Source organism: Heterocephalus glaber, unplaced genomic scaffold (assembly GCF_053883595.1).
Source record: "Heterocephalus glaber isolate CG9 unplaced genomic scaffold, H.glaber_assembly_v1.0 deba00001481, whole genome shotgun sequence".
NCBI lineage: Eukaryota > Metazoa > Chordata > Mammalia > Rodentia > Bathyergidae > Heterocephalus > Heterocephalus glaber.
The window spans coordinates 36,739,131-36,766,098 of record NW_028258317.1 but is presented as its reverse complement, the minus strand read 5'-3'; the positions used below and the strand labels follow the sequence as shown (position 1 = coordinate 36,766,098).

Here is a 26,968-nt window from a genome sequence, read left to right as displayed (position 1 = left end):
GGTGTCCGCCGGCATGGCTTGGGCTCCGGCGGTTCCCGAGGGCCGACACTCCCGGAGTGGAGCTGGCTACACCGAGGCCCAAGACCGCCTCTGAAGCCGGCGGGCGCCACGTCTCAGAGGGCGGGCAGAGGCAGCTCGGGCCCAGGTGGAGAACATCCTCGTCGAACGCCGGACCGCACCTCTGGGTGTGCTGGAGTTTGTGCCACCTAGAGCTCCCCCGCCTCTCGCCCGCGTTCTTCCTGCGGCGGCCCTGCACCCGTCTCTTTTCTCTTCCAGACTGGAACCCGCTCCTGAGACCGCACCCCCGGGACCGGAGCGCGCCCCGCATCGTGCAAACATTCCACTCAACAAATATTTGTGGGTTGTTCAGAAATTGTTTCCTGCTCTGACCTGTGAAAGAACTATCGAAGTAAAAAATTTAAAACTTGTTAGGGCTTGGGTGGGCGAGGGCCAGCTTTATTTTACGTACAATAAAGTTGACCAAGTTTAAGTAATTTTATGACAAATGTTTACAAAACAAAAGATTCCCTGTGACCCATTGCTGTCCGTTTCCTTCCCTTTTTCCTGGAAACCATTGATCTGTCACAGGTTCCTCTATTCTAGAATTTCACATAAATTGGACCGTAGAATTATGTCATCTTTTGTGTCTGGTTTATGAAATACTTTCTAATAGTCATCCAGTGAAAAATATAAAAATGGCTACGTTGGGCCGGGGATTTAGCTCAGTGGTTCTGCCACCTGCCTCGCAAGTGCCAGGTCGAACTCAATCCCCAGTACCAAAAAAATAAATAAATAAAATAAAAATGGCTGCGTTGTTTTGATCGAGTATTTACCGTATGCCAGGACTAGGAGAGCCCTTACATATATTATTTACTCTTCATAACCCCGTGAAGTACGGTCCTTTCGTCTTACGGATGAGTAAACTGAAACAGTATTGAGCAACTTTCCTGAGGTCACATGGCTATAAAGTGAGCAATTTCCAGCAGTCGGAGCAGTCTGAGGAGGGCCTGACTGACAGCCAAGGCTTAGTACCTCCCCACCCTCCACCTTTCTCCCCGGGGATTTTGGAAAACAGCTTCCTGCACATTTTCAATGAGTCACCTTTGCAGCCTTGGTAAGTGCTCTAGGATTTTGTTGAGTCACCATGTACCTTTGTACAAGAAAGATAAATGGTCTCCACCCAGAAACAAAACAGAAAAAATGGGTTATACTGTGGTGACGGCTGCACAGCTTTCTGAATTTACTAAAAAATTACTGAACTGTACACTTACAGTGGAATTTTGTGATTATGTCATTATATCTCAATAAAGGTGCTGGGGAATCAAACCAAGGCCTTTGGGCATGCTAGTCAAGCTCTCAGCCACTGAGCTACATCCCCAGGCCGATCTGTTGTTTAAATCTTGACACATTCTTTGGGTGCTTCAAAACCAGATATATGGTACTATAGGGAAGGTAGAAGTTGTTTAATTCTAATACCCCTGATATTTTCTGTCATATCCCCCACCCCATCTTGTTTATGCTCCACTCTGAGCCCAGATTTCCTGTCTAGGTCCAGATTCTACCCTGTATTACTCATGCTTGGTGCCATTTTTTTTTTAAGTTCATTGGTTCCTAAATTCACACCAGTTATCTTGTTAGTGACTTCCTTCCCATATGCTTTGTTATTCTGTCTGGTGAATTTCAACTTTTCAGATTTTCAAGAGGGGGAAAACTTGACTCTAATTAGTTACATGATAATATGTTATAATAATCAAATTTGATTTTTCAAAAGTCTATGCTTATCGATGGAGATTGATAGGGTTTTGGTTGGTTTTTGTTGTTGTTGTTGTTGTTTTGGTACCAGGGATCGAACTCGGGTCCCTGCGCTTGTACAGCAGGTGGCAAAACCACTGAGCTAAATCCCCGGCCCTTGGTCATTTTTTTTTATATCAGGGATCAAATCTGAAGCCCTGTATGTTGTAAATTCATGTCACTGTATGGCCAACACGCTTGTTTTAATTATAACCACTGGATGAGTAAACATGTTCTAGCCACTGAACATCTAATCAGATTTGCTCTGCTCCTGGGAGATGTCAACTTTCTTTTCCCCTGTATGTGTGATTTTACAAGATCAAGGACCACAAGTGCCGGGTGTGGTGGTGCACACCTGTAATCCTAGCACTCGGGAGGCTGAGTCAGGAGGATTGCTGTGAGTTCGAAGCCAGCCTGGGCTACATAGTGAGTTCAGGGCCAGCCTGAACTACAAAGGGAGACCCTGCCTCAAAAAACAAACAAAAAAGAATCACAAGTATAAAACAACTTTCTTCAAAGAGCAATTAGAATAGACTTATTTTTAATTTTCCTTGGCAGTTTCCTGAAATCCTTATACTCTACATAGTCAAGTGAGATTATTACTCAGATGTCCTATGTCCCAAAAGTAACTAGCATTGGGATTAAGCAAAGAGTAGTATCAGAATTGTTTCATGTTTTTAATAACGTCGTTTAACATTTCTTTAGTTATTTTATTGTGAGATTAGTCTTTTTTTTATTAGTACATGTTTGCAATACACAGTATTTACATTCAGCTTGGAATCTGACACATATACCTGTCACATCTTGATCATATTTACTGTGTCCTCTACCCCAACCTACCCTCTCTTTCTTCCCCATATCCAAGGTCCGAGTTTGATTCCCAGTACAAAAACAAAAAAAGAATACATAGGGACTCTGTAGCAGAGGCTGTCCATTGTCACCTGCTGTTCATTCACCCCTTGCTCCATTAGGAAGAGAACCTGATTTTATATACAGCAACATAGTGCCCAGCGAAGGACTGTTTGTTTCCAAGGACTCCTTTACAATTAAGGAAAGCCAATATAGCCAAATGCAGGCCAATAGAATGTGTTATGTTGTATTTGACTTCCAGGAAGGCTATCTGAGGGAAATGACCCAACTAGGCCATGTGTCCTTGTGCCCTGGTGCTCTCCTGCCACCCCTCCTTCCCATAGCCTAAAATAGTTATGATGATAGGAGCTGCTGCCACCGTATTGGGCCATGAGGAAACACCCTGAGAATGGAAACCATGATCTAGAATAACTGAACAAAAACACAGGACTCTGTAATCCCAGCACTTGGGAGGCAGAGGCAGGAGGATTGTCACAAGTTCAAAGCCAGCCAGCACTACATAGGGAGACCCTGTCTCAAAAACAAACAAACAAAAATTTCTCAGTAGGAATTAAATTTCAACCCAAGAAACCTTGTCGGACACTGAAACCATAGCAGTCAGAGGCATGGTTCTCCAGGAGCTAGGAAATGAGGCTTTGCTACTGTTATCTGGTATTCTAGTGTCTGTGGGAGTCAGACTGTGATTTGAAGTGGTTAGAATATAGCCTTTTTCCCACACTGCTCAACTGGGCAAAATAAAAATTTACAAAAATGGGACCGGGGATTTAACTCAGTGGTTCCACCGCCTGCCTTACAAGCGCAAGGTCCCGAGTTCCATCCCTGGTACCAAAAAAAAAAATTGACAAAAATGAAATTAAGTGGTATTTCTGAGTTGCATAAGAAGAGATACATTCTTACCATTTAGATTGCTTTCCTTATTGTGGGAAGAATATCAGAGAAGATTGTCACAGCCTTTCATTTAGATCGAATATTAACATTAGACCTATGTGCTAAGTAGCAGCATATCATAGTGTGTTAGGGCTGTTATAACAAAGTACCTTAGACTAGGTAATTTATAAATAATAGCCATTTATTACCTTTTTGGAAGCCTGGAAGCCCACTGTCAAGGTACTGGTGGACTCAGTGTTTGGTGACTGCTCACTCTCTGCTCTGTACATGGCATACTTGCCAGGCTTTCATGTGGCAGAGGGGCAAGACAGGTCCTCTGCTGTGTTTTATTCAGGAGATGACCCCATGTGTGAGGGCAGGGCCTAATGACCTTATCATCTCCTGAAAGGTCCCACCTCTCCGTGCCATTATAATGAGAATGGGGTTCTAGCATATGGATTTGGGAGGCACCAACTGTATTACTCAGGTTTCCTGTTGCTGAGACACAATACTTGATACAACCAAAAGGAGGACAGATCTAATTTAGCTCATGTTTGGGGGGATTCAGTCGTGGTTGGCTGGCTCCAAGACAGGAATATCAAAGCAGAGGGGCGTGGTGGAACAAAGCTGCTCAGTTCATGGGGTCCAGGAAGCAGAGCAGGGGAGCAACACCAGAGAGGAAGGGTCTAGGCACCATACACAGAGCCCAAGGCCACACCTCCATGACCCACTGGGACATACAGGAGGGTGCTCCACCCTCCCTGGGCCGGATCCCAAAAGCAATCAAGTTGACATTCTACCTGAACACCATCCCAACATTCAGACCACAGAACAAGACAAAAGTACACCTGGCTTGTGAGGTTTTAAGTGAGTAGAAACTTTGTGGGGTGATTAAGATTAGATAAGAATAGAACCCCCATGACTGGATCTTTGTAGCTTTATAAGAAGAGGGAACGAAAGAAGTGGGTAGTACGGATGGAACATACCTGTAAGCCCAGCTACTTGGGAGACTGAGGCAGGAGAATTACGAATTCAAACCCAGCCATGGCAACTGTCTCAGTTACTTTCTCGTTACTGGGACAAAATACCCAGCACCCACAGGTTAAAGGGGCGAGGTTTATTTTCACTCACAGTTTATAGAGGTGTCAGTCCATAGTCTACTGGTTCCAAAGCAGGGTGGCATGGCAGAGGGAGATACATGACAGAGGAGAAATGTTCATGACACGGCAGCAAAAAGCAGAGGGATCAAGGGAGTAGGACTGATATATATTTCCAGGCTGCACCACCAGTGACCCACCTCTTCCCACCAGGCTTCACCTTCCAACATCCAGCTATTATCCCATCAGTGGCCTGATCCAGTATCACACACCCACAATCCAGTGTCACACATCCACAATCCAGTCATCTCCCCGAACCCCCCACCTATGAGCTCATGAGGCTTTAGGGGAACATCTATAAGCCAAAACAGCAATGTAGCAAGACTTTGTCTCAAAATTAAAAACTGAAAAGAGCCAAGGATGTAGCTCAGTGGTAGGGCACTTACCCAGGGTGCACAAAGCCTTGGTAACCCTAGTACTGCAAAAAGGAATGAGGAAGAGGAAAGAAATACATACACAAGTGTTGCCTATCTCATGCCACGTGATGATATGGGCCATCTTGAGACTCTGCCAACAAGAAGGCCGTGACCAGATGAGAGCCATAGACTGCACCTCCAGAACTTCGAGCCAAAATAAACATCTTTTCTTCCTAAGGAAGCCTGCGTCAGCCAGGCATGGTGGCACCCCCTGTAATCCCGGCACTTGGAAGGCTAAGGCAGGAGGATGACAAGTTCAAGGCTAGGTTAGGGTACATAGCAAGTTCAAGGCCACCCCTGACTATATAGTGAGACTCTATCTCAAAAAACAAAGGAGGAGGAAAAGGAGAAGCCTGCCTTGGGTATTTTATTACAGTAATTAACACTCTGACCTTTACCTTTGTGTGTTTATATCAAGTATAGAATACAGCCTTGGAGGCTAGGGTATAGCTCAGTGTTAGAATCCTTTCCTAGTCCTGGGTTTAGTCCCTAGCACCATTAAAAAAAAAAGATGAGTTAAAGTATAACCTTCCATATCTAAAAGATTATAAATTGAAGTGAAGTAAGACTTCCTTAATACAGACATAGTGGAGAGTGACATTATAGTAACTGGAAGTAGACAAGTACTGCACATGATTTTACACATTCCCAATTTATCTCAAATAATTTCACCAGAATGACATACTAGCTAATGTGCTAGAGGGTTAAAGAATTTTAAAATAACATAATTTATGTTATCCTATATATTTTACACTGTGTATATACATTTGCCTGTTTACCTTTCTGGAAGTTTCCAACCAACTTGGCATCCCCCTTGGTTCCTAGCAGAGAGCTCCATCTGTAAACAAACTTTGGTGTTGGAAACAGGATCCAGGCCTTCGGGGCTCAGGTGCAGCTGGGAGCCTCCAAGTGGCTCAGTGGGCCTGCCAGCTTGGGCAGCACAGGATTCTGTCCAGATTCACAAGCTGTTTTAATCAGTGTTTCCTGAGCCCATCATGGGACCCTTGCGAGCCAGGCCAGACTTCCATCTTACAGATGTAGAAACTGAGGCCTCAAGATGTTAGGTGACTTCCTGAAGGGCAACTCACCTACTGAAGGATATTTTATGAAGAGTATAACCACCATGTGCAGGGGGGTTTTTGTTTTTTTCGTTTGTTGGTGAGAGAGGGAGAGATTAGGAGAAATATAAATATCCTCCTTCCTCAGCTTCCAGAGTGCTGGGATTTCAGGCCCAGATCTCATAATGTTGTGTGGGGTTTTTTGTTTTGTTTTGATTCGGGTTTGTTTGTTTGAAGCAGGATCTTGCTGTGTAGTTCAGGGTGGCCTTGAACTCACTATGTAAACCAGGTTGGCTTTGAACCTGAAGCAATCCCCCTGCCTCAGCCTCCCGAGGGCTGGGAATACAGGTGTGTGCAACCACACCTGGCTCATAATGTATTTTAATGGCACTGTTCATGTACAAGGAATCTTTAAGAATCAAAAATATTTGATTTGTACTGTTGAAATAATTCCAGAAAAGATAGTAAAAAACTACAGGATTCTTCAGGAGGAATAATTAAAGGAGAAAGTCCTTATTCTGGGCAAAAATAATAAGATATCTATATTAAAGAGAAGAAAGAGCTCAAACTGGTAACCTAGCTTTATGCCTTGAAGAGATAGAAAAAGATAAAGATAAAGTTAGCAAAGGGAAGGAAACAACAAAAGATTAGAGAAGGGATAGGTAAAAAAGAGGATATAAATATAAAGAGTTGATTCTTTGAAAAGATCAAGAAAAGTGACAAACCTCCAGATTGCCTAAAAAAGACAACTGAAATTACTGAAAACAAAAGTGAAAATGTGAACATTGCTTCTGACTTCATAGAAATAAAAAAGACTGTAGCACCAGGTCTGCCTCACAAGCACAAGGTCCTGAGTTCAATCCCTGGTACCAAAAAAAAAAGACTATAAAAGAATACTATGAGGGCCGGGGACTTAGCTCAGTGGTTCTGACACCTACCTCGCAAGCACAAGGACCCGAGTTCGATCCCCGGTACCAAAAAAAAAGAATACTATGAATAATGCTATACCAACAAATTAAATAAACTAAATGAAATAGAAAAGTTCCTAGAAACACAAACTACCAAAACTGCAAGTAGAAAGCCAAGTGTCATGGTGCAGCTACTCAGGAAAGTGAGGCAGGGAGACCATTAGTTTAAGACCACCTTAGTAATTAAATATAGAGTTGCAGTTTATGAAATATATTGTTTCCTTCTCAATGAAACTGCTCAATAGTTAGCAGCAAATCATCTTGCAGCTATGCAACTTTTTGAAAATACAATTAGCAATTTTAAGTGCTGCCAGCTACAGTAACTTTCTTTTAACAGGTAGCTTGTTTGTTTGTTTGTCCTTTTCATATACATAATTATTTTGGTGAGCTTTTCATCTCTAGTTCCCATATTAGGTAAAATGTTTAGCAGGTTGTAAACTTAGTAACTTATGAAAAGGGTCAAATAAAAATTTCTGGAGTGGAAAAAAAAAGACCACCTTAGTACAAGAACTCAAGAGCTGTTTGTCTTTTTTTTTTTTTTTTTTTTAAATCAAAAACAGCTACATTGTTCTTTAGTTTACAGCAGTTACAGTAAATATTGTGGGTGTGCTGGGACATGGTGGGACAAAACACCTGGGTGACCTAGCAGGGCCCTGTGGTGCATGTGTGGTTGTCTATGCTGATTCATTGTTATATAATGAAGTCCCATTGTGAGCCTGCACTAACCAGTGGAGGGTTGTATTATAGGTGTCCTCAGACACCTGGGCTTTGCTAATCAGAAGTGGTACCCGTCACTAGGCAATCTCACTTAGCAGCAAGACAAGGCTAAGTTTTACTCAAAACCCACCCTAAAATTTCTGTCTCTGAAACTGACAGGTTAAATTTATACCCATTGCCTAGCAACCACAATTTTTACATGTTAGTAGAGGCATATTTATCAGTTTCCTACATGCACTGAAAGAAGAGAAAGGCTGACTAAAATACCTTTTTTATTCTAGTTAGCATATACAAGACGTAAGTGTAAACTGCCAGCTGATAGCTGTTCTCAGTGAAAGGCAAGCTGTCTCAGCTTGACTTCCTGGAGGGAGGGGTAGATTAGCTACAAGGTGGTTTAGCTAATCAAGATGTTCTAAAGTTAACTCTCAGCAAGTTGGAGAAAAACCTAGTGGAGAGTTCTAACTTACTAGCAGAGAGAAAAGTCTAAACTTGTAGCTCAACTCTTTTTTTTTTTTGGTAGCGGGGATCAAACTCAGGTCCTTGCATTTGCAAGGCAGGCAGCAGAACCACTGAGCTAAATCCCTGGCATGTAGCTCAACTCTTAACGGAGGCTTAAGAGAGGGCTCTAACAGTGTTGGGTCTGGTCACTCTGGGACAGAGGATACCAGAAGGTCACTGAGAGAGTTACCTCTCACCTCACTGAGGAGTGCAGGTGGGGACAATGGGTAAGTGGAGATTTCTGCTGGTCATCCAGTTGAGCTGTCCTGACCCAGCTTCCACTGAAGAATCTTTGGGTATCCGCCAGAGAGTCGAACTGGCCATGACCCTCAGTTGTCCTCTCAGCTTTCACTGGTTCCAACCAGTGATCTATCTCCAGAAAGGAATCCAAGTGTTTGTTAGAGTTCACTAAGGAACAGATAAACGGCTGAGCTGTCTTCATCTAAGATGACTTCCCTGTCTTCAGCATTAACAGTCATTTTCTATGGACTCAATTTAAAGGCTCTTTGGAGGAGAAAGTTGGGACACATTAGGACTCCTTTGTCTCTAATCTTACATGCTTCCAAAAAAAGGAAAATACAAAGTGGCAGGGAAAGATGATCAGAAATGAGATCAGAAAAAGAAAGACTTTCCTTCTCATGCTCATGGTGCATTATTGAGACAATTTGCTCATGAGTCATCACTCTGAACATGGAAAGGGAAGAATGGGGAATCTCAAGAGCTAAGATTGCCTCCTTACCAGTGGAAGATCAGACCGAAAGGAAACTGAGGCAGAGCAGGCTCAACATTCCCTCTAGGGTATTGAGGGGTGATTGGGGCCAGTTTGTCCCCATGAAACCTGTCCCCAAAGTCTTAAGAACAGATGCTGGGCTATTACCTTTTAACTAGCAGATGGGGTCCCATGATTTATTAATATGCATGTATATTTTCTAAATATGAACTAGATTTCATTAAAAGACCCATTTTAGAGCATTTCTTATCAGAGTTTACTAGTGGACACTCTAAAGTTATTTTTGCCTGGCATTGCTGCCTAAGATAACAAACCACAACAAACAGGTCAAACAAGGAACAGTAGGAAGTTCAGCAGCTAAATCCAAATACAACATGTACAAAACAGGAATAAAATGTCCCATCAAAGAAACATCATAATCTTCCCACGTTCTCGATTTAAATTTAAATCATTTTAACAATAGACAACACATAAAAGAGAACTGAGACATAAAAATTCAAGACATAAGCAATTGACAAACAAGGATGACAATTTTCAGTTACCTAAGGGAGTCACAATTCAGAATCTGTGAAACAAAAGCGAACTCTTACCTCCACCCAATTATCTCAGTGGAACCTCCAAATGATCTTGGGATAATGTAGCAACTCCAAAGGATATAAGGGAAATGTTATGACCCCCAACCTGTTAGATGTTTTATACGCCAAGTTTGTGTTCTTTAAAATCAAAGAATGAATTCTAGGAACAATGGAGGTTAAGAGTAGGAAATAATTATTGAGGGAAAGATAACTTCTGTCTAAGAGAGACAGAAGGAGACCCAGAAAGTGGGTTGCTTGGAGTCCACTACAGGGGAGAATTTATAGAGCAAAATGAGGTGGGCATGAAATCATAATGTAAGTATAAGGTGGGACAAAACTATGGTCAACTAATAAGATTATAAGTAGAGATGAAGCAAGTCATGTAGCAAGTGGACATGGAAAGAACAAGGACCTTTCCTGGAGGGGATGGGCTAAGGTCTTGGTCCCCAACCCAGGTGATTAATGCCTATTTAGAATATCAGTTATTATTGTTTATCCCTGGGGAAATAGGAGTAGTCATTTCATCTTTGTCTTGAGACTTAGCCTTCAACAAATGTGCCTCCACTCACAGTTGTAATGTGTTCTCATCTTCTGTGCTGCCTTCTTTGAGGGCCTGTCCCTGTCTGACTGCCTATAATATTTTTATCTAGCTTAGCTGTCTATAATAATACCACATATAGTAGTAGTTTATACAACCAGAATGGTAAGACAAAACATTATTGTTTTGTTTTATTTTATTTGTTTGGTTTGATCCGCCCCCCCAATACTGGGGATCGAACTCAGGACCTTGTGCTTGCAAGGCAGGTATTGTGCCACTGAGCTAAATCCCTGGCCCTTTTTTGTGATTTTTTTGTTTTGTTTTGTTTTGAGATAGAGTATCTCTCTGTACCCCAGGCTGGCCTCAGACTCATGGCAATCCTCCTGCCTCAGCCTCTCAAGTACTGGGATTATAGTTGTTTTGGTTTTTTGAGGCAGGGTCTCACTATGTAGTTCAGGCTGGTCTTGAACTCATTATATAGTTCAGGCTACCCTCCAGCTCACAGCCATCCTCCTGTCTCAGCCTCCCAAAGGCTGGGATTTTTTTTTTTTTTTTTGGTACCAGGAATTGAACTCGGGTCCTTGCACTTGCACAGCAGGCCGCGAAACCACTGAGCTAAATCCCCAGCCCCCAAAGGCTGGGATTATAGGTGTGGGCCACCATGCCTACTTTATATCTCCCATTTATTTTGTTTTGAGACCTTGAGGTTTTTCCACCCTCACACATACACTTAGAGGATGCCCCCTTTTCTTTGTTTTTTAAATTTTTGTTTCTTTGTTTTGTTCTGTCCTGTTTTGTTTGTTTTTTGAGTCAGAGTTTTGCTATATAGTTCAGACTGGCTTTTAACTCACTATGTATCCCAGGCTGGCCTCGAACTCATGGCAATCCTCCTGCCTCAGCCTCTCGAGTGCTGGGATTAGAGGCATGTGACATCACATCTGGCTGGGATGCTACATTCTCTTACACTAAAGTTTGAATCCACAAGCTTGTGAGGATTTTATCTATAGCTAATAATTGAGAAAGAGAAGGGGGGACAATTTTTGACTTTTTAATTAGCCCCCAGCCACCTGACTCCAGCCTGCTAAATGACTAACTTTCTGCCTGACATTTCCTCCCGAGCAGTGGAACCCTAAACTCATTGTGTCATTCTGGCTACTTCCTGCTCAGAGCAGGTGTTCAGGGAAGGAAGTTAAGGTGCCACTCTTGGTGACTTTCAGGTTTGGAGAGTAAGTCAGGGGTCCTACATAGATATGGAGATCAGGACAATGCAGGGTCATCTGGAACCAGGTAGACTATAAGCGGAAAGAAATAAAGATCAGGAGACAGTTTAATATAGAGTCTAAGGCCAGGGATTTAGCTCAGTGGTTCCGGTGCCTGGCTCGCAAGTGCAAGTTCCTGAGTTTGATCCCCAGTACCAAAAAAAAAAAAATATATATATATATATATAGAGAGAGAGAGAGAGAGAGAGAGAGAGAGAGAGAATCTTAATGCAAGGATTATAAGAATTGATACGGAAAAGTTTTAGATAACTTAATAGATTGAATATTAAGGTAGTTGTAAAAGCAAAATAAGTAATGTGTTCTTTTAAGATTTGCTCTTCCCATAACTCCTTGTTTAAGGTGAGGATTATCAGACTCTAACCGGTAACTTCATTAACCTAACAAAGTTACCATGCCAGGGTGAACCTGTGTCTGTGACTTGTAAATAGGAATTGGAATTGTATTTACATATCAAAGACCACTAGGGATGAGATAATGGCTAAAAAGGATATAAAAAGGGAAATGCTGAACAAAGGGGGCAGTTACTGACCAGACTGGTTTCTAGCATTCCTGCCCGCTCTCCAGAAGAAATATTATTTTATCCAAATTCTGTGTCTCTGTGTATTTCTTTCCAAGATTTCTGCAACAGAACAAAAACTGTAATGGTTGTGAACCTTTTTCACCAAGCTGATCCAGAAAGCCAAGCCCATCAGAAACAAAAGGTAAAATATATTTAAGCAAGGGGAATGGTAACTCAACACCTTATGATCAGATTCAAAGGGCCTCTTTTAGGCACTACTGGGTGAACAGTTATTCCCTGGAGGCCCAAATGAGCAGAAGAGACGTGGTATGAAGGCTCTGATTGGGAGACTAGCCAAGGCGCGTGTAGCCCTCTGTTGGAGGTAGGGCCTATGATGTGGTATTTGCTTAATGGAAGTGTGTGTGAACACCAGCAGTCAGTGTTCTCAGGACAGTGTGGTGCTTTGAAGGACGCCTGCCATCCAAGGTTTGACTCAGGAATGATGCAACCAGGTAGCAGTTTCTGGGGCCTTAGTAGCTGTGGGAAAAGAGAAAAGAACCAGGAAAGAGCTCTTCCAAAGAAGGACTGAATTATTGACCTTGTGGGCCTTCCGTACATGTTTTAATGAGAACTCGTGTCCTAGGTCAGTCGTGGCAAACCTGTGGCATGCATGCTGCAGCAAACACTGGAACCCTTTCTGTTGTTAGCCATACAAGCTAAGCTAATAGAGGAGCATTTGAGTTTAAAAGGAGTCAAGTTAGATTTCAGGATTATTGAGTAATAAAGCTCGATAGTGTAAAATATGAGAGCCTGTGAGCCAATGAGATCCTTTAACAGAGAAGTCACTTGATGAGGAGAGTGGACAGACAGGGAAGGTCCCAAAGTAATCATAAGGGATTCCTCTACTAAAAGAACAGAGTGGCTATTGCCCAGATACACCCTGGCAACTGCTCTGCTAAATGTCTAGTAGCCCTTTGAATGGGCCCTAAATCCCTGAAGCCAAACTGAGGTGCTCAGTTACATACAAAAGCTTGTCAAGTTGTGCCAGTCTCAAAGCATGGTTTTTAGGAGGTCATTATAATCCTGTTGCTGTTCTTGCTCCTAGAAAGGAGAGTTTGACCATTATTTCCTTTCGGAAAGTCATATAGGAGTTTATCAATAGGCCATATCCCGGCATCCACAGCCAACAGTAGCCAGTTAAGCCTAGGAAAGCACAAAGTTGCTTTCTGGTGGTAGGGGCTGGAAAGGCTTGGATTGTCTATATATGCTCTGCTGAAAGGGCTTGATGCCCTGGGGTTAAAACAAACACTAAGTAGTGGACTTTTGGGGACAGTAATTAGGCTTTAGATTTAGAGACTTGACATCCCCTGTCAGCCAGGAAAGTTAAAGTCCGAACCAAATGGTCTTGAGCCTTTGTTAGAGAAGGAGCACAAATAAAATCATCCACATATTGTTTAATAGCCCATTTGTTAGGGTACCTATCCAAAGCTTGTCCAAAAATATGGGGACTGTCCCTGAATCCTTGGGGAAGGACAGTCCAGATAAGCTGTGTGTTCCTGCTCAGCTCATTAGTCTACTCAAAGGCAAAAGGGAATTGGGACTCAGGGGTCATTAGGATGCAAAAGAAAGCATCTTTAAGATCTAGAATTACAACCATTGGGCATCTGAATGAATGTGCCCCAGCGAAGTATGAGGCTTTTGGACTACTGAATGTATAGAAATAACTGCCTCATTTATAACACAGAGATTTTGTAATAAGTAGAAATCACCATTGGGCTTCTTCATGGCTAAAACTGGGGTATTACAAGGTAACTGACAAGGCACTGAAAGTCCATAATGAAGGAACTTACAGTATTTGTTAAAAGTTATAGCCCTGCCCCAGCTTCTGGCTGAAGGAAATACTGTTTACAGTGTGGGAAGCCATGAGGGTCTTTTAGCTCAGTTACTGCTGGGATAATAGTGGTAGCTCTCCTAAGCATAATGGTAAACCATACTTGCAGTTTAATAGGAAGCCCAATACAGATAGAGTCATTATCAGCCTTGCTGGGAGAGCAGATCATTGCCATAATTGTGGAGCTGCTAAGTGAGCCAAAGATAATTTGAGCTCCCATCTATGTTAGTAAGTCTTAGCCAAGTAAAGGGTCTAGACATTCAGGCTTTACCAAAAAAAGCATAGGTAAGGAGAGAATTATTCCATAAACAGCATAGAGGAGGGACTAAAGCATTTGGTCACTGGAGCTCTCCTGATGCCCATAACCTAACAAGAGTCAGAAGCCAATTGTCTGAAACAAGAGGTAAGAACAGAATAAGAGACCCTACTGTCGAGGAGGAAGCTTAGGGTCTTACTGTGACATCTGATGTTACCAGAGGCTCCATCCCACTGGTGGTGATGATTGGCTACATGTCAACTGGAGCCGTAGGCCCTCTCACTCCTGGTCACCAACTGGGCCTCTGAACTGGGAGTCCTTCGGTCCTCAGGACAGTAAGTCCTCCAGTGCTCTTTGGCCACATACAGCACAGAGTGACTCTGGAGGATCCCAGCATGGGCCAGTCTTTCTTCCAATGGGATGTTTGCCAGCAGATATGACACTTGTCACTAGTTGTTTCCCTTGAGGGAGGAGCTGGGGGTAACCTTTTGTCACTCTGTAATGCAGTGAGAAGCTCTGTGTGCTTTGTCCTCTCATTCTCATTTAACCTTAGCTTCCTTTTTCCCTCTTTGTTCCTCCTCCATATACAGGTTATAGAAAACAGAATTAGCAGCATTTAGTACGTCAGCAAAAGGAGTGTCAGGTCCCAAAGACATCTTTTGCAATTTCTTCCCAATATCTGCAGCTGACCAGGTAAGAAATCTGTCGTTAGGGTCGGGGATTTAGCTCAGTGGTTCCGGTGCCTGCCTCAAAGGCGCAAAGTCCCGAGTTCAATCCCTGTTACCAAAAAAAGAAAGAAAAGAAAAGAAATCTGTCTTTAAGGAGGATTCACCCCTCCTAAGACTGAGGGTCCATCATAGTAAGCTTTTCCATGGCCTTCTTCCATCCTAAGAGAAATGCTGTCAGGTTTTCACCTGGGCCCTGATCAATAGAAGCCAATTTAGAGCAATTTACAGGTTTGACTTTACTGGTCTTTAACCCTTTTAGCATGCAAATTACAGAATATCTGTAGTTTCACATATCATCAGCGCCATTATCTCATCCAGCAGGAGCTATATGTACAGCTTCAGGCCACTATAGGGTACCTATATCTATAATCTAGAGCACATGCTGCAGCAGGCAGTTTGTATCATTGAAAGGTTCACAGTCACTGATCTAGGGTATGTATGTTAGCAGCAGAATATCTGACCCTTGTGATTACTCAAGACCTTTCTGAATCTCTGGGTCTGTCCCAAAATAGCACTGACATCCTTCCAAGACAGTTCGTGAATGGGGCCAGGATTTAGCTCAGTGGTGCTGTCACCTGCCTCATAAGCACAAGGACCCCAGTTCAATCCCTGGTACCAAAAAAAAAAAAAAAAAAGACAGAAGCAGACAGCCTTAGACCACTTTTTAGTTCTGCAAAGTTTGAGACCTAGTGAGCCAGAAGCAGGTACTAGTGGGCTACAGACTCTCCCAAGGAGAGAAAGAACAGTAGAGAGCCAGATTCCTGATGTTCTTATGGAAGGGGACTCTCCTTACAAACAGTAAACACCTTCCATTTCACCCTCCATTCCTGCAAGCCAAAGATGTCAATCTGAATGGTGAGTACATTATGAAACTGTCGTTTCTGGTACACTAGGCACATTTTATAACTCTTAGGTGAATACACTAGGAAAATTATTGGTGTTTCTGGTAAATTATGCACATTATACAACTCTTTTTTATTATGAAAAGGTTAGTTAAGGGGTGCTTTGGGAGGTTCAGAACACATTATGGGTATTTTCATTATTTCTTATTTTAAAAGTCTTGACTTAAACCAACTTGAGTTACAACGAGCCCTCGCAAATGAATTGAGTTCGTAAGTCAAGGGTCCACTGTACTCCAGTTAGAGATCTTTTACAAAAAGGCAGAGAAGTGGTCAGGTATCTTAAATGCAAGCTTTCTTTCTGAGATAATCTTGACTTATGTTCCCAGTGTAAGTTCCCAATGGCACTTGTGAATAAAATAGAATCACCTTATCTAGGTGACTTTCCATCTCTTAAGCCACAGCCTAACTGGAAAGATAACTCTGATATTCAGAACTCATATAAGAAGGGGCCTGCTCCTTACCCAGAGTCCTCAGCAAATGCTACATCCCCCACTCACATGCATGTGCCCACTTCAGGAGCTACTGGGCGAATTTGGACCAGTTAGAGCTCAACAATCTTTCTCTGTGCAGGACCTAAAGCAAATCAAACAGGATTTAAGTAATTTTTCAGAGGATTTTTAGAAATATATAGAAGCCTTCCAGGATTTATTCATAGTCATGAACTGTCTTAGACTCATTTTTTTTTTTTTGGTACTGGGGATCGAACTCAGGGCAGGCGGTGGAACCAATGAGCTAAATCCCTGCACTGATTGATGATACTCGCCCTCCTCTTCAGAAAGCTCAGCTGCTATTCTCTGTGGCTCAGCCAGAAGTTGATGTAGACAGTTCCTCTGAGTATTCCTCCACCAATTCCTCAACATCACCACTGTCTACCTGCAAAACTATGGACTGCTATAGTGACACTGTGAACCACAGGGTCAGTTAAGGGTCAGGCTCATCTACACAGCCTTCAAAGTCTCTCTCCCGTGTAATTTTAGGCCACACTTTCTTCCAGGCAGATCTCAGTGTCCCTAGAGAGATACAGGCCTAGGATTTTTCAATTAAACCTACACTGGAAAGGATGTTGTAATGTTCCTTCCAGAACCCTTTAAGGGTTAAATCTGTATCTGAGACCATCTGGAAGCACTACAGGAACAGCTCCTTGGTGTATGGCTTCTTAAAGTTAGCTATAACCTGCTGGTCCATAAGCTGCCATAGAGAAGTTGTATTAAGTGGGAGGTACTCAATTGAGAGCCATGGGAATTTTTTAGCCAATTCTTCTTCCAAATCTTATGAGTAAGGAGGACCATCATCCATGATGAGGAGAGCCTTGAATGGTAAACCTCTGTCCTCTAGATATTTCTTAACAGTAGGACAGAAAGCCTTCCTAATCTACTCAAGAAAAAGTACTTTTGTTAACCAGGCTTTTGTGTTAGATCTCCTCATGACCCCTAGCCTATTCTTCATGACTGTATGTTTTCTAGGGGTCTGAGAGTGATAAACAAGGAGAGGCTTTATCTTGAGGTCAGCACTCGCATTGGCACATAGCAATGAGGTTACCCTATCCTTCATAGGCTTATGGTCTGGCATTTTCTTCCCTTCCTGGGTAATGTATGTTCTCCTGGGCATTTTCTTCCAGAAAAGGCCACTTTCATCACAGTTGAAAACTTGATGAGAGCAAAAGCTATTTCTCTGTGTCATGGTTTCTAAGGGGTGTATGTAATCTTCAGCAGCCCTTTTATCAACACTGGCTGCTTCACTGTGCCTAGTTACACTATGAAATCCAGTTCTTTCTTTAAAATTGTGAAACCACCCCTTTCTGGCATGAAATGTTTTACCATTATTACGTGTTGACGGATTGTCCTTTATAAGACCTGCATTTATAACTCTATCATTTTTACAAATTATAGACTCAGATAGGCTATAACCTGCCATCTGCCTTTTGTCTATCCACACTAATAATACCCTTTTACCTTGTCTAATACTATTGACTTACTAATTTGAGTAACACCTTTAACGGCACTAGCTTCCTTATACAAATCTTTTTCTTTATGATTGTTGATGGTGGATTTCAACATGCTGTACATATTAGCAAGATCAGTCACATGAATGCCACTCTCTTATTTCTCCACAATTTCCTTCTTCTTTTAGATTGTGATTGCTTTTTTTACCTTCCCTTCTTTCCTTAGCTTCTTTTCAAGCTTTTTGGGGGCCATTTTGATAGCAGTAATCATAGTGATTATATAAAGCACTGACTGAAATCATGTCCACAAACACATGCATCTGGGCTCAGACTGATGCTTACATTCACTTACGTACACTTTTCTGGCAGTGGAAGTCTTTGTTTACAACTGCACAAGTAGCTAGCTCTTGAGTCATAACTCAAGACTTTGGTCATAAGTTAAAACTAAAATTCTGGTTATAATCCAAGTTGTTCATATGTGAGGCCAGTTGTAAATCAAGGATCCACTTTATAGTCATAGGATGCTTCTGAGAGATGAGTCAATAGGACACATCTAAAAGGAAAAGAACACATGGCTCAGAAAGGGCATTGCTCCATCAGCAAAAAAGGAAACAAATCAGTAGGAGTTGAAGAAAAGCATCTCTCTTTGCCCACAAACAGACCAAGGATTGAGTGTAACATGTCTTGCCCAAGTCCCAATCTAAATGGTTGGCCAGTCTTGCCTAGCCTTTGTGTCCTTTTTGTAGCTAACAACTGACCTAAGATGCCTCTCATTAGCTGACACATTGGTTTGTATTCTGCAGATACCTGTGTGGATGGAGGCTTGCCACTCATTTCCCAGTGCATAGACCATTATAGCTGTCACAGAACCCATTGGCCCAAGATCCAGACTTAATTGACAATCTGTACAGGAAGAACTACTCTCAGAACAGTATTGCATGTCACAGGTAAGCTATTCACAGTATGCTGTCTTTTCACCAAAAATAGCTTTACTCTTGAAAGTAGTAGAAGAGACAACAGAGAAAGAAAACCCTAAGAATAGAAGCTGGTACAGAATGCCAAGCAAACCTAGGGGAAAACAAGATTCACAAACACACAGTCCTGAAACATCACATTGCCTATAAGGCCATCTTACCTGAGCCAAAAACTCTCCCATATTTCAGAAGAATTTTAAGCCTATGGGCTGCTGCAGCATAGCATAAAGAGAAGAAAAAGGCTCATGATCTTACTCCAAGGATGAGGCAATGGGGAGAGCTCATCTTTCTACTTGATGAATCAACAATCCAGTAGACAAGTCTACCATTGTTCACAAGGCAATAATACCTGTTTTTGTACAATATATTTTTTACAAAGATGTGCACAAGGATATGTTATATGCACTTTTGTTGCCAATCAACAACAGCACAATAACCGAACTACTCCAAGAGAACTGAATGGACCTATTTTTTTTTTAGACAAGATATTGCTATGTAGTTCAGGCTAGCCTTGAACTTACTATGTAGTTCCAGGCTGGCCTTGAACTCGTAATGATGCTTCTGCTTCAGACTCCTAAGGGCTGGGATTACAGGTGTGCACCATGACACCAGGCCTGTATTGGTCATTTTATGTCTATAAGTTAATGGTCTCAACTCTCCAATTAAAAGATACAGACTGACTGCTCCCAGGGCAGAGGAGGTGAGCCAATCCCAGTGCCCAGGAGGAGGCTCCCCAGCCACCATTCCACCACTCCCAGGGCAGAGGAGGTGAGCTGCATGGGCGCCACTAGCACCCACCCCTTTACCCCTGTGTAAATGAGAAGACACGTAAACAAGCCTCAAAAACAGACTTCCAGATCACCTATACAACCCCAAAGGGAAACGAGATGGAACACTCTGATACTCAACCAACTGGACTCCCTCAACTGCCAACAATAGAGGATCTGGAAAAAATGAAATCAGAAATAATTTCTCAAATAACAGCAGAGATTGTGCCCATAGTGCAAGACATGATTAATAAATCTAGAAAGGACACAGATAAAAAAAATAGAGGATCTTAGGAACATGATGGAATCCCAGCATAGGAAACAAATGGAATCCATAAAACAGATACAAACAGATTTCCAGGACATTAAAAACTCCACTGAAAGTCTGCACAGCAGAATGAACCAATGTGAGGACAGAATTTCAGATATAGAAGATTGCAGCTAGTGAACAGGAAAAGAAAAATTGCTTTACACTAGTAAGGGTCCATGAGAAATCAATCCAGTAGCTGCTAGATGATGCAAAGAAGAATAACATAAGACTGATTGGAGTCAATGAAGAAACAGGAGAGAGTGCAGGTGACATAAAAAAAACTGTTCACAGAACTGATGGCAGAAAACTTCCCAAGCAGGGGAAAAGAACTTGACATACAGATAAGTGAGGTGTATAGGACTCCAACTAGCCTTGATCAAAAAAATCTACACATAGGCATATAATAGTTAGGATTCCAGAAATCCAACAGAAGAACAAAATTCTACAAGCAGTGAGAGAAAAGAAACAAATCACATACAAAGGAAAGCCCATCAGAATCACAGCAGACTTCTCAGTCCAAACCCTCAAGGCAAGAAGAGCTTGGAGTGACATATTTCAAGCCCTAAAGGAAAACAGCCTCCAACCCAGACTGATGTACCCTGCAAAACTATCTTTCAAAACTGATGGAGAAATAAGACACTTTCATGATAAAGAGCACCTTAGGAACTTCACGAATACCAAACCAGCACTTCAAAACATTTCAGACAACATCCTAGGAAAAAACAATGAGGATCACAACCCCAGGAAGCCCAGCAGAATGAATCTGCTGGGCTTGACAAATTAAACGCAAAGCAGGAGAATCCAACAAAAAGAAAAAGTCATGACAAGGCTTTAAAAACTTTTAACTTCATCTCCCTAATGAGTGTATAATTCAATCTTGTTATTGTACTGATTAGTATTTTTCTGATTCTAGTGTTGCACACCTTTCCTTATACTGTATTGGCTATCATTTTCTTGTGTCTACTTTTTAATTGGATTGTCTATTAATGAGCTGTAAGAGTTCTTTATATATTCTGGTCATAGGTTATATGCAATGTAAATATGGTCTGTTTAAAGACTATATTTCATTTTAACCATGTCATTTAAAGTTCTAAAGTTCATTTATCAATTTTTTTCTTTTATACATAATGTTTTTTTGTATTCTAGGAAGTTCTTGCCTATCCTAAATTCATAAACATTTTCCCTTATAATTTCTTCTTAAAGTTTTATAGTTTTAGTCTTTCATATTTGGGTTCATAGATCCTTTCAAGTTATTTTTATGTATGGAAATAAATGGTTAAGGTTAATTTTTTATATACAGATACCAGCTGTTCTAGTGCCATTTGCTGAAAACACTATCTTTTCCTCGGCTCTTGAATTGAGTTTATATTCTAGAAAATGTTAACGTTAAATAATCTTTCAAAACTCAGTGGACCATATATGTGTGGTCCTATTTCTAGATTCTCTGTTTTATTCCAATGGTCTATAAATCTTTCCTTACATCAAAACTGCCTTGATTACTGTAGCTTTAGAGGAAGTCTTAAAATTAGGTACTAAATGTCTTCCAACACTGTTTTTTCTTTTTCTTTTTCTTTTTACTTTTCTAGGTCCTTTGTACTCCTACATAACTTTTAAATTTCAATATCTAATTCTTCATTTATAGCAAGTATACACAGACCTAAATTTTTATATATACCTTGTGTTTTCTAATCCTGCTAAATTCAGATACAAGTTCTAGGGGCTCCTAGAGATTTCTTAGTATTTTCTCTGTAGATGATCATTTCATCTACATATAAAGATTTTACTTCTGCCTTGCCAATCCTATCCTAATTGTGTGATTTTATTGCCAGACTATTTTGGTTTAGGCCTGTGTCAAAGTTTAATGGACAGATGAAGAGTAGGCATATCTGCCCTTGTTCCCCACTTTAAGGAGAAAGCATTGTATCTTCTCCATTCATAGAAGGCATTTTTGCTGGAAGTATGGAGTACATGTCTTTGATCTGTTGAGAAGGTTCTGTTCTACTTCTAGTCTCCTGATAGCTTTTACTATGAACAGCTGTAGAATTTAGTCCAAAACTTTTTCTCCAACTAGTGACAGGATCATATGGCTTTTTCCTTTTCTCTGTTAAAATAATGACTTCTGGGGGTGGATCTTCCAATTCTGAACCAACACTGCCATCCCTATAACAAAACCACTTTCTACATACTGCCAGATCTGACTTCTAACGGTTTGTTTTGTTAAACAAATTTCTATCTATGTTCATACTTTTTTCTCCTATTATCTTTATCCAGTTTTAGAATTAGCACAATGCTGAGTTCCTAAAATGAGGGGAGAAGTGTTCCTTCTTTTTACTGCTTTAAATGTTTGATATAATTTATCAGTTAAAATGTACATGAGCCTGTTATTGTCATATAGGTAGGTTTTCAAGCTAGGAATATACTTTCTTTAATAGGTGCTATTCAAATTTTATATTTCCTCCAGAGTTAGTTTCATTAATTTGTCTTTCAAGGTACTTCTTAGAAGTTGTCAAATTTATTTCAAAACAGATTTTTGTAATATGCTTTCTATATCCTTTTAAATTCTGTAAAATCTGTGGTAATGTCTCCTAGATCTTGATATTGTCATTTTTAAATTATATAATTGATATTGTGTAATAGGATGAAAAGGTCTAAAGGAGCAGGGGAAGTGGGAGGGGGAGGGGAAGGGAAAGAAGGGAAAGAAAAAATATGAGAAAAGGAAAAAAATGGAAACAAAGTCTTTGCAAATAGGGAAGGGTAGGGGGGGCGGTGAAGGGGAAAAAATAAGAACCAAGATACTCATGTAATGGTACAAGATCCCAATGATGAATGTAACTGTATTTTATACCTAAAATGTACCAATAAACTTAATAGAGAAAAAAAAAGATACAGACTGGCAAATGTGATCAAAAAACAAAACATTCACGTATTGCCTGCAGGAGACACACTGCAACTAAAAGCAAGTACATAGATTTAAGTGAAATAATGGAAAATGATACTCCACTCAACCAGAACCCAAATACAACCAGGACTGGCTGTCTTGTTTTGAGACATAGCAGTCTTCAAGCCAAAACTGATCAGAAGAGACAAAGATGGCCACTAGATTCTGGTAGAGGGAATAATTCAACAGGAAGAGATAAAAATGTAAACCCAAATCACTTGTGCAACACCCCCAACTTCATAAAACAAAAACTACTGGACTTAAAAGGATAGACACCAATACAATCACAGTGGGGGACATCAATGCCCCGCTCTCACAATTAGGTCAATCAGATAAAAAATTCAACCAAGAAACATCAGAGTTAAACTAACCACTGATCAAATGGGGTTAACAGATATCTACAGAGTGATTCATCCAACAGGAATGCACTTCTTAACAGCACCTGGAACTTTTCAAAAAATAGACCATATCTTAGGCCATAAAGCATGCTTAAATAAATACAAAAGAATTGAAATAATCCCTGGCATACTATTGGATCATAGTGGGGGAAAAACTAAAAATCAGTAACAAAAGATGCCACAGAAACTATGCAAATACATGGAGATGAAATAATACATTATTGGATAATCAATAAATCACAAAAGAAATCAGAGGAGAAATTTTTTTAAATCCTAGAATCAAATGACAATGTAAGCACAACATATCAAAACCCATGGGACACAATGAAATGCACACATAAAAAGAATAGCATAACACAAAATAAATAACTTAATGATGTATGTCAAGGTCCTAGAAAGACTAGAACAATCCAAATCTGAAATTAAGAGAAGGAAAGAAATTATAAAAATCAGAAGTAATGAAATTGATACTAAAAAATACAGAGAATCAATGAATCAGAGTTGGGGTGTGTGTGTGTGTGTGTGTGTGTGTGTGTGTGTGTGTATGGTTTTTTTGAGACAGGGTGTCAGTATAAAATTCAGGCTGGCCTCAAACTCACAGCCATCCTCCTACCTCAGTCTCCCAAGTGCTGGAATTATAGGCGTGCACCACAATACCCATCTAAAGAGTTGGTTCTTTGAAAAGATGAGGAGGAGACCTTGGGAGAGGGTGTGGAGATGGGAGGGAAGGGAAAGAAAGGAGAAGTAAAAATGGCCAAGATGTGGTATATGTACATACCAGTTCCCCAAGATGAATGTATATACTATGTATCACAAACATATACTAATAAAAAAATTGAGGAAAAAAAATTATGTTTGAGACAACTTCAATCTCCATATGTTCTTCATTAAAGTCAAGACACAATATGAAATATGGCCACAAAAACAATCAACAGCTTGCTTCCATTTCCAACATCTTATCTTTGTGAAGCAGGGTTTCCTACAGTGACAAGAACCAAAACAAGATCATGGAGTAGACCGCACATAAGAACACACTTCAGGTGTCACTGTCTCCCGTCAGTCCCAGATGGGACCACTTAATCGCAGGAAAACAAGCTCAGGACTCCCACTGATTGTGTATTGGGTGAGTTATATAATTATTTCATTATATATTACAATGTAATAATAGAAATAAAGTGCACAGTAAATGTAATTTGCTTGAATCATCCTTAAATCACCCTCCCCTGTTCTGTGGAAAAACTGTCTTCCACTAGCAGCAGCTGCAGATGCTAAAAGGTTGGGGACTGCTGAGATACACAAATAGCTAACAAGTACATGGCAAGGTGGTCTACATCATTCATCACTAGAAAAATGCAAATTAAAGCCATAATGAAGAGCATTTCACACCCACAAGAATGACCATAATTTTTAAAAAGAAGAAAATGTTGGCAAGGACATAGGGAAATTAAAACTGTCATACACTGCTTGTGGGAATGTAAAATGATATAGCCACTGTGGAAATCAGTTGGCACTTCTTTAATAAATCAGTTTGGTAGTTCTTTAATAAATTAAACAGAAAGGTAACAAATGACTTAGCAATTCCACTCCTAAGTAAACAAAAAATTGAATACAGGGCCGGGATTCAGCTCAGTGGTTCCACTGCCTGCCTCGCAAGCTAAGGACCCAAGTTCAATCCCCAGTATGAAAAAGAAAAATTTGAATACAGGGCCAGGGATTTAGCTCAGTGGTTCCACCACCTGCCTCGAAAGCACAAGGTCCTGAGTTTGATCCCTGGTACCAAAAAATTAAAAAAATTAAAAATTGAATGCAGGGCTGGGGATCTAACTAAGTGGTGCTGCTGCCTGCCTCACAAGTGCGAGGTCCCAAGCTTGATCCCTGGTACCAAAAAAAAAAAAAAGCAAATTGAATACAGATGTTCAAACAGCTATGGTACACAAATGTTCATGATAACTATTACAATAGCCAAAAGGAGAAAACAACTCAAATGTCACTGAATGAAAGGATGGATAAATAAATGCTATATATTCATATAATGACAAATTATTGAGCTGTAAAATGGAATAAAGAATGGATATTGCTACAACCTGGATGGACCTTGAAGACATAATGTTAAGAGAAAGAACTTGTGTTATACAATTCCATTTAAATGAAGTGTCCAGAACAGATAAACCCACAAAGACAGGAATCAGATCAGTGCTTACCTGGGCAGGAGAAGAGGAGAACAGTGAGTGACCTCTTAGCACAGGGGATGAAAATGCTCTGGGACTAGACAAACATGGTGAATACGCAGCACTGAAAATGTCTAAATGCCACTGTGCATTTTTAAATGGTTTATGTTATGTGAATTTAACCTCAGATTTTAAAAGAAAACAGGAAAGATTCAATATTTTCAAAAAGACAACTGTCCTTTTTCCAGATTCAGTAATAGGAACATAGCATCATATGGCACCTCTGTGCTCTCAGAAAAAACAAAACAAAACACTTGGCAATGCCAGGCATGGTGGCATACGCTTGTAATCCCAGCGTTATAGGAGGTTGAGGCAGAGTATCACAAGTTCAAGCCCAGCCTGGGCAATTTGGCAACCTAGCGAGATCCTGTTACAAAATAAAAAGTTTGAAAAAAGGACTTGGCTCAGCTCTTTCACTTGATACTATTAGGTGGGGCTGACATTCGGCTCAGTGAGTTATGGAGGCACTGGTGTTGGTGGCAGATGTCCCCTCCTGCCTAGATCTCTTTTTATGCCTTAATCATACCAGTTGTTAAATACGTTTTTTATATCACCTCTGCCACTCTGTCAGGCACTATTCTGAGCACTAAGAATGGACCAGTGAACAAATCAGACAAGTGCCCCATCTTCATGGAGTTTAAATTTGCATTCCGGGGGAGAAATGGTTCAAAATGTAATTATGATATGTAGGCTATAGAAGAGGCACTATGAAGAGAAAGTAGAAGGGGGATAAGAGGTGTTGGAAATTGTATTTCCAGTCATAGCTGAAGAACTCCTATGAAACTGGCCCTGCTGCAGGTAACATGATAAACTCTGACCAGACCAGGGTTGGAGGCGAGGGTAAGGAAACAACTCAGAACCTACCTGAAGGTTCTGTAAAAAAACAAAAAAAGGTAGATTCCAAAAGTGGAGGGACTTTTAGCTTTTTTGGAGATCCTAGTTTGCAGCAGAGCTAAGCATGGAACATGTAGAGTTTAACTGGCTCAGAGAAACAAAGGATGGAGCTCAGGCCAACCTCAGCCGCTGGAAACGGAGCTCCAAACTTGGGGGAAGCTCCTGCCCAGACCTGTGGGTGGCCTGTGCCACCCACACAAGAGGCCAACTCCATGCTGCCCAGCAAAGGTTAAGAGAGGCAAAGTGACATTGAAGCTTCTGCTCACAGCACGGTAAACAGTGCTATCTTTACTATCTGTGTCCCGCCAAGTTAACCAGCTGATATTTTAAAATTCAATACTCTTCAGAGTGCACTAGGATAGAAGAAATAAAGATAGATATAAAGGAGACGAGGAAGCCAAGGCCTGAGCACTAGCCCAGCATGGGCTACATAGCAAGACCCTGTCTCAAAAAAACAAAACAAAAAAAAAAGAGAAAAGAGAAAAAGGAGACAGGGCTGGGTATTTAGCTTAGTGGTTCCACCGTCTGCCTCGCAAGTGCAAGGTTCCGAGTTAGATCCCCGGTTCCAGAAAAAAAAAAGGAGACAAGGAAAATCATAATTTAAAAATTGTACATTTAAGAAAAACTGCAGCTTCAGGACACTAGGATACATTGCTTTTTTCCCTTCTAGGAAACTCAGGCCAGAGTAATTCTTTTCCTTTGAGACAGTATCTCACTAGGTAGTTCAGGCTGGCCTCAAAGTCATAACAATCCTCCTGCCTCAGCCTTCCCAGAGT

At 41.0% G+C, this 26,968-nt stretch overlaps 1 long non-coding RNA gene across 1 annotated transcript; it reads left to right on the top strand.

The window, feature by feature from the left end:
* Positions 1-43: 43 nt before the first annotated feature.
* Positions 44-24,171, top strand: LOC101714572 (uncharacterized). Its single transcript, XR_002392490.2, has 5 exons — positions 44-1,114; positions 12,081-12,166; positions 14,702-14,804; positions 18,487-18,630; positions 24,044-24,171. It is a non-coding gene; the product is annotated as an uncharacterized LOC101714572 (long non-coding RNA).
* The last annotated feature ends 2,797 nt before the right edge of the window (positions 24,172-26,968 follow it).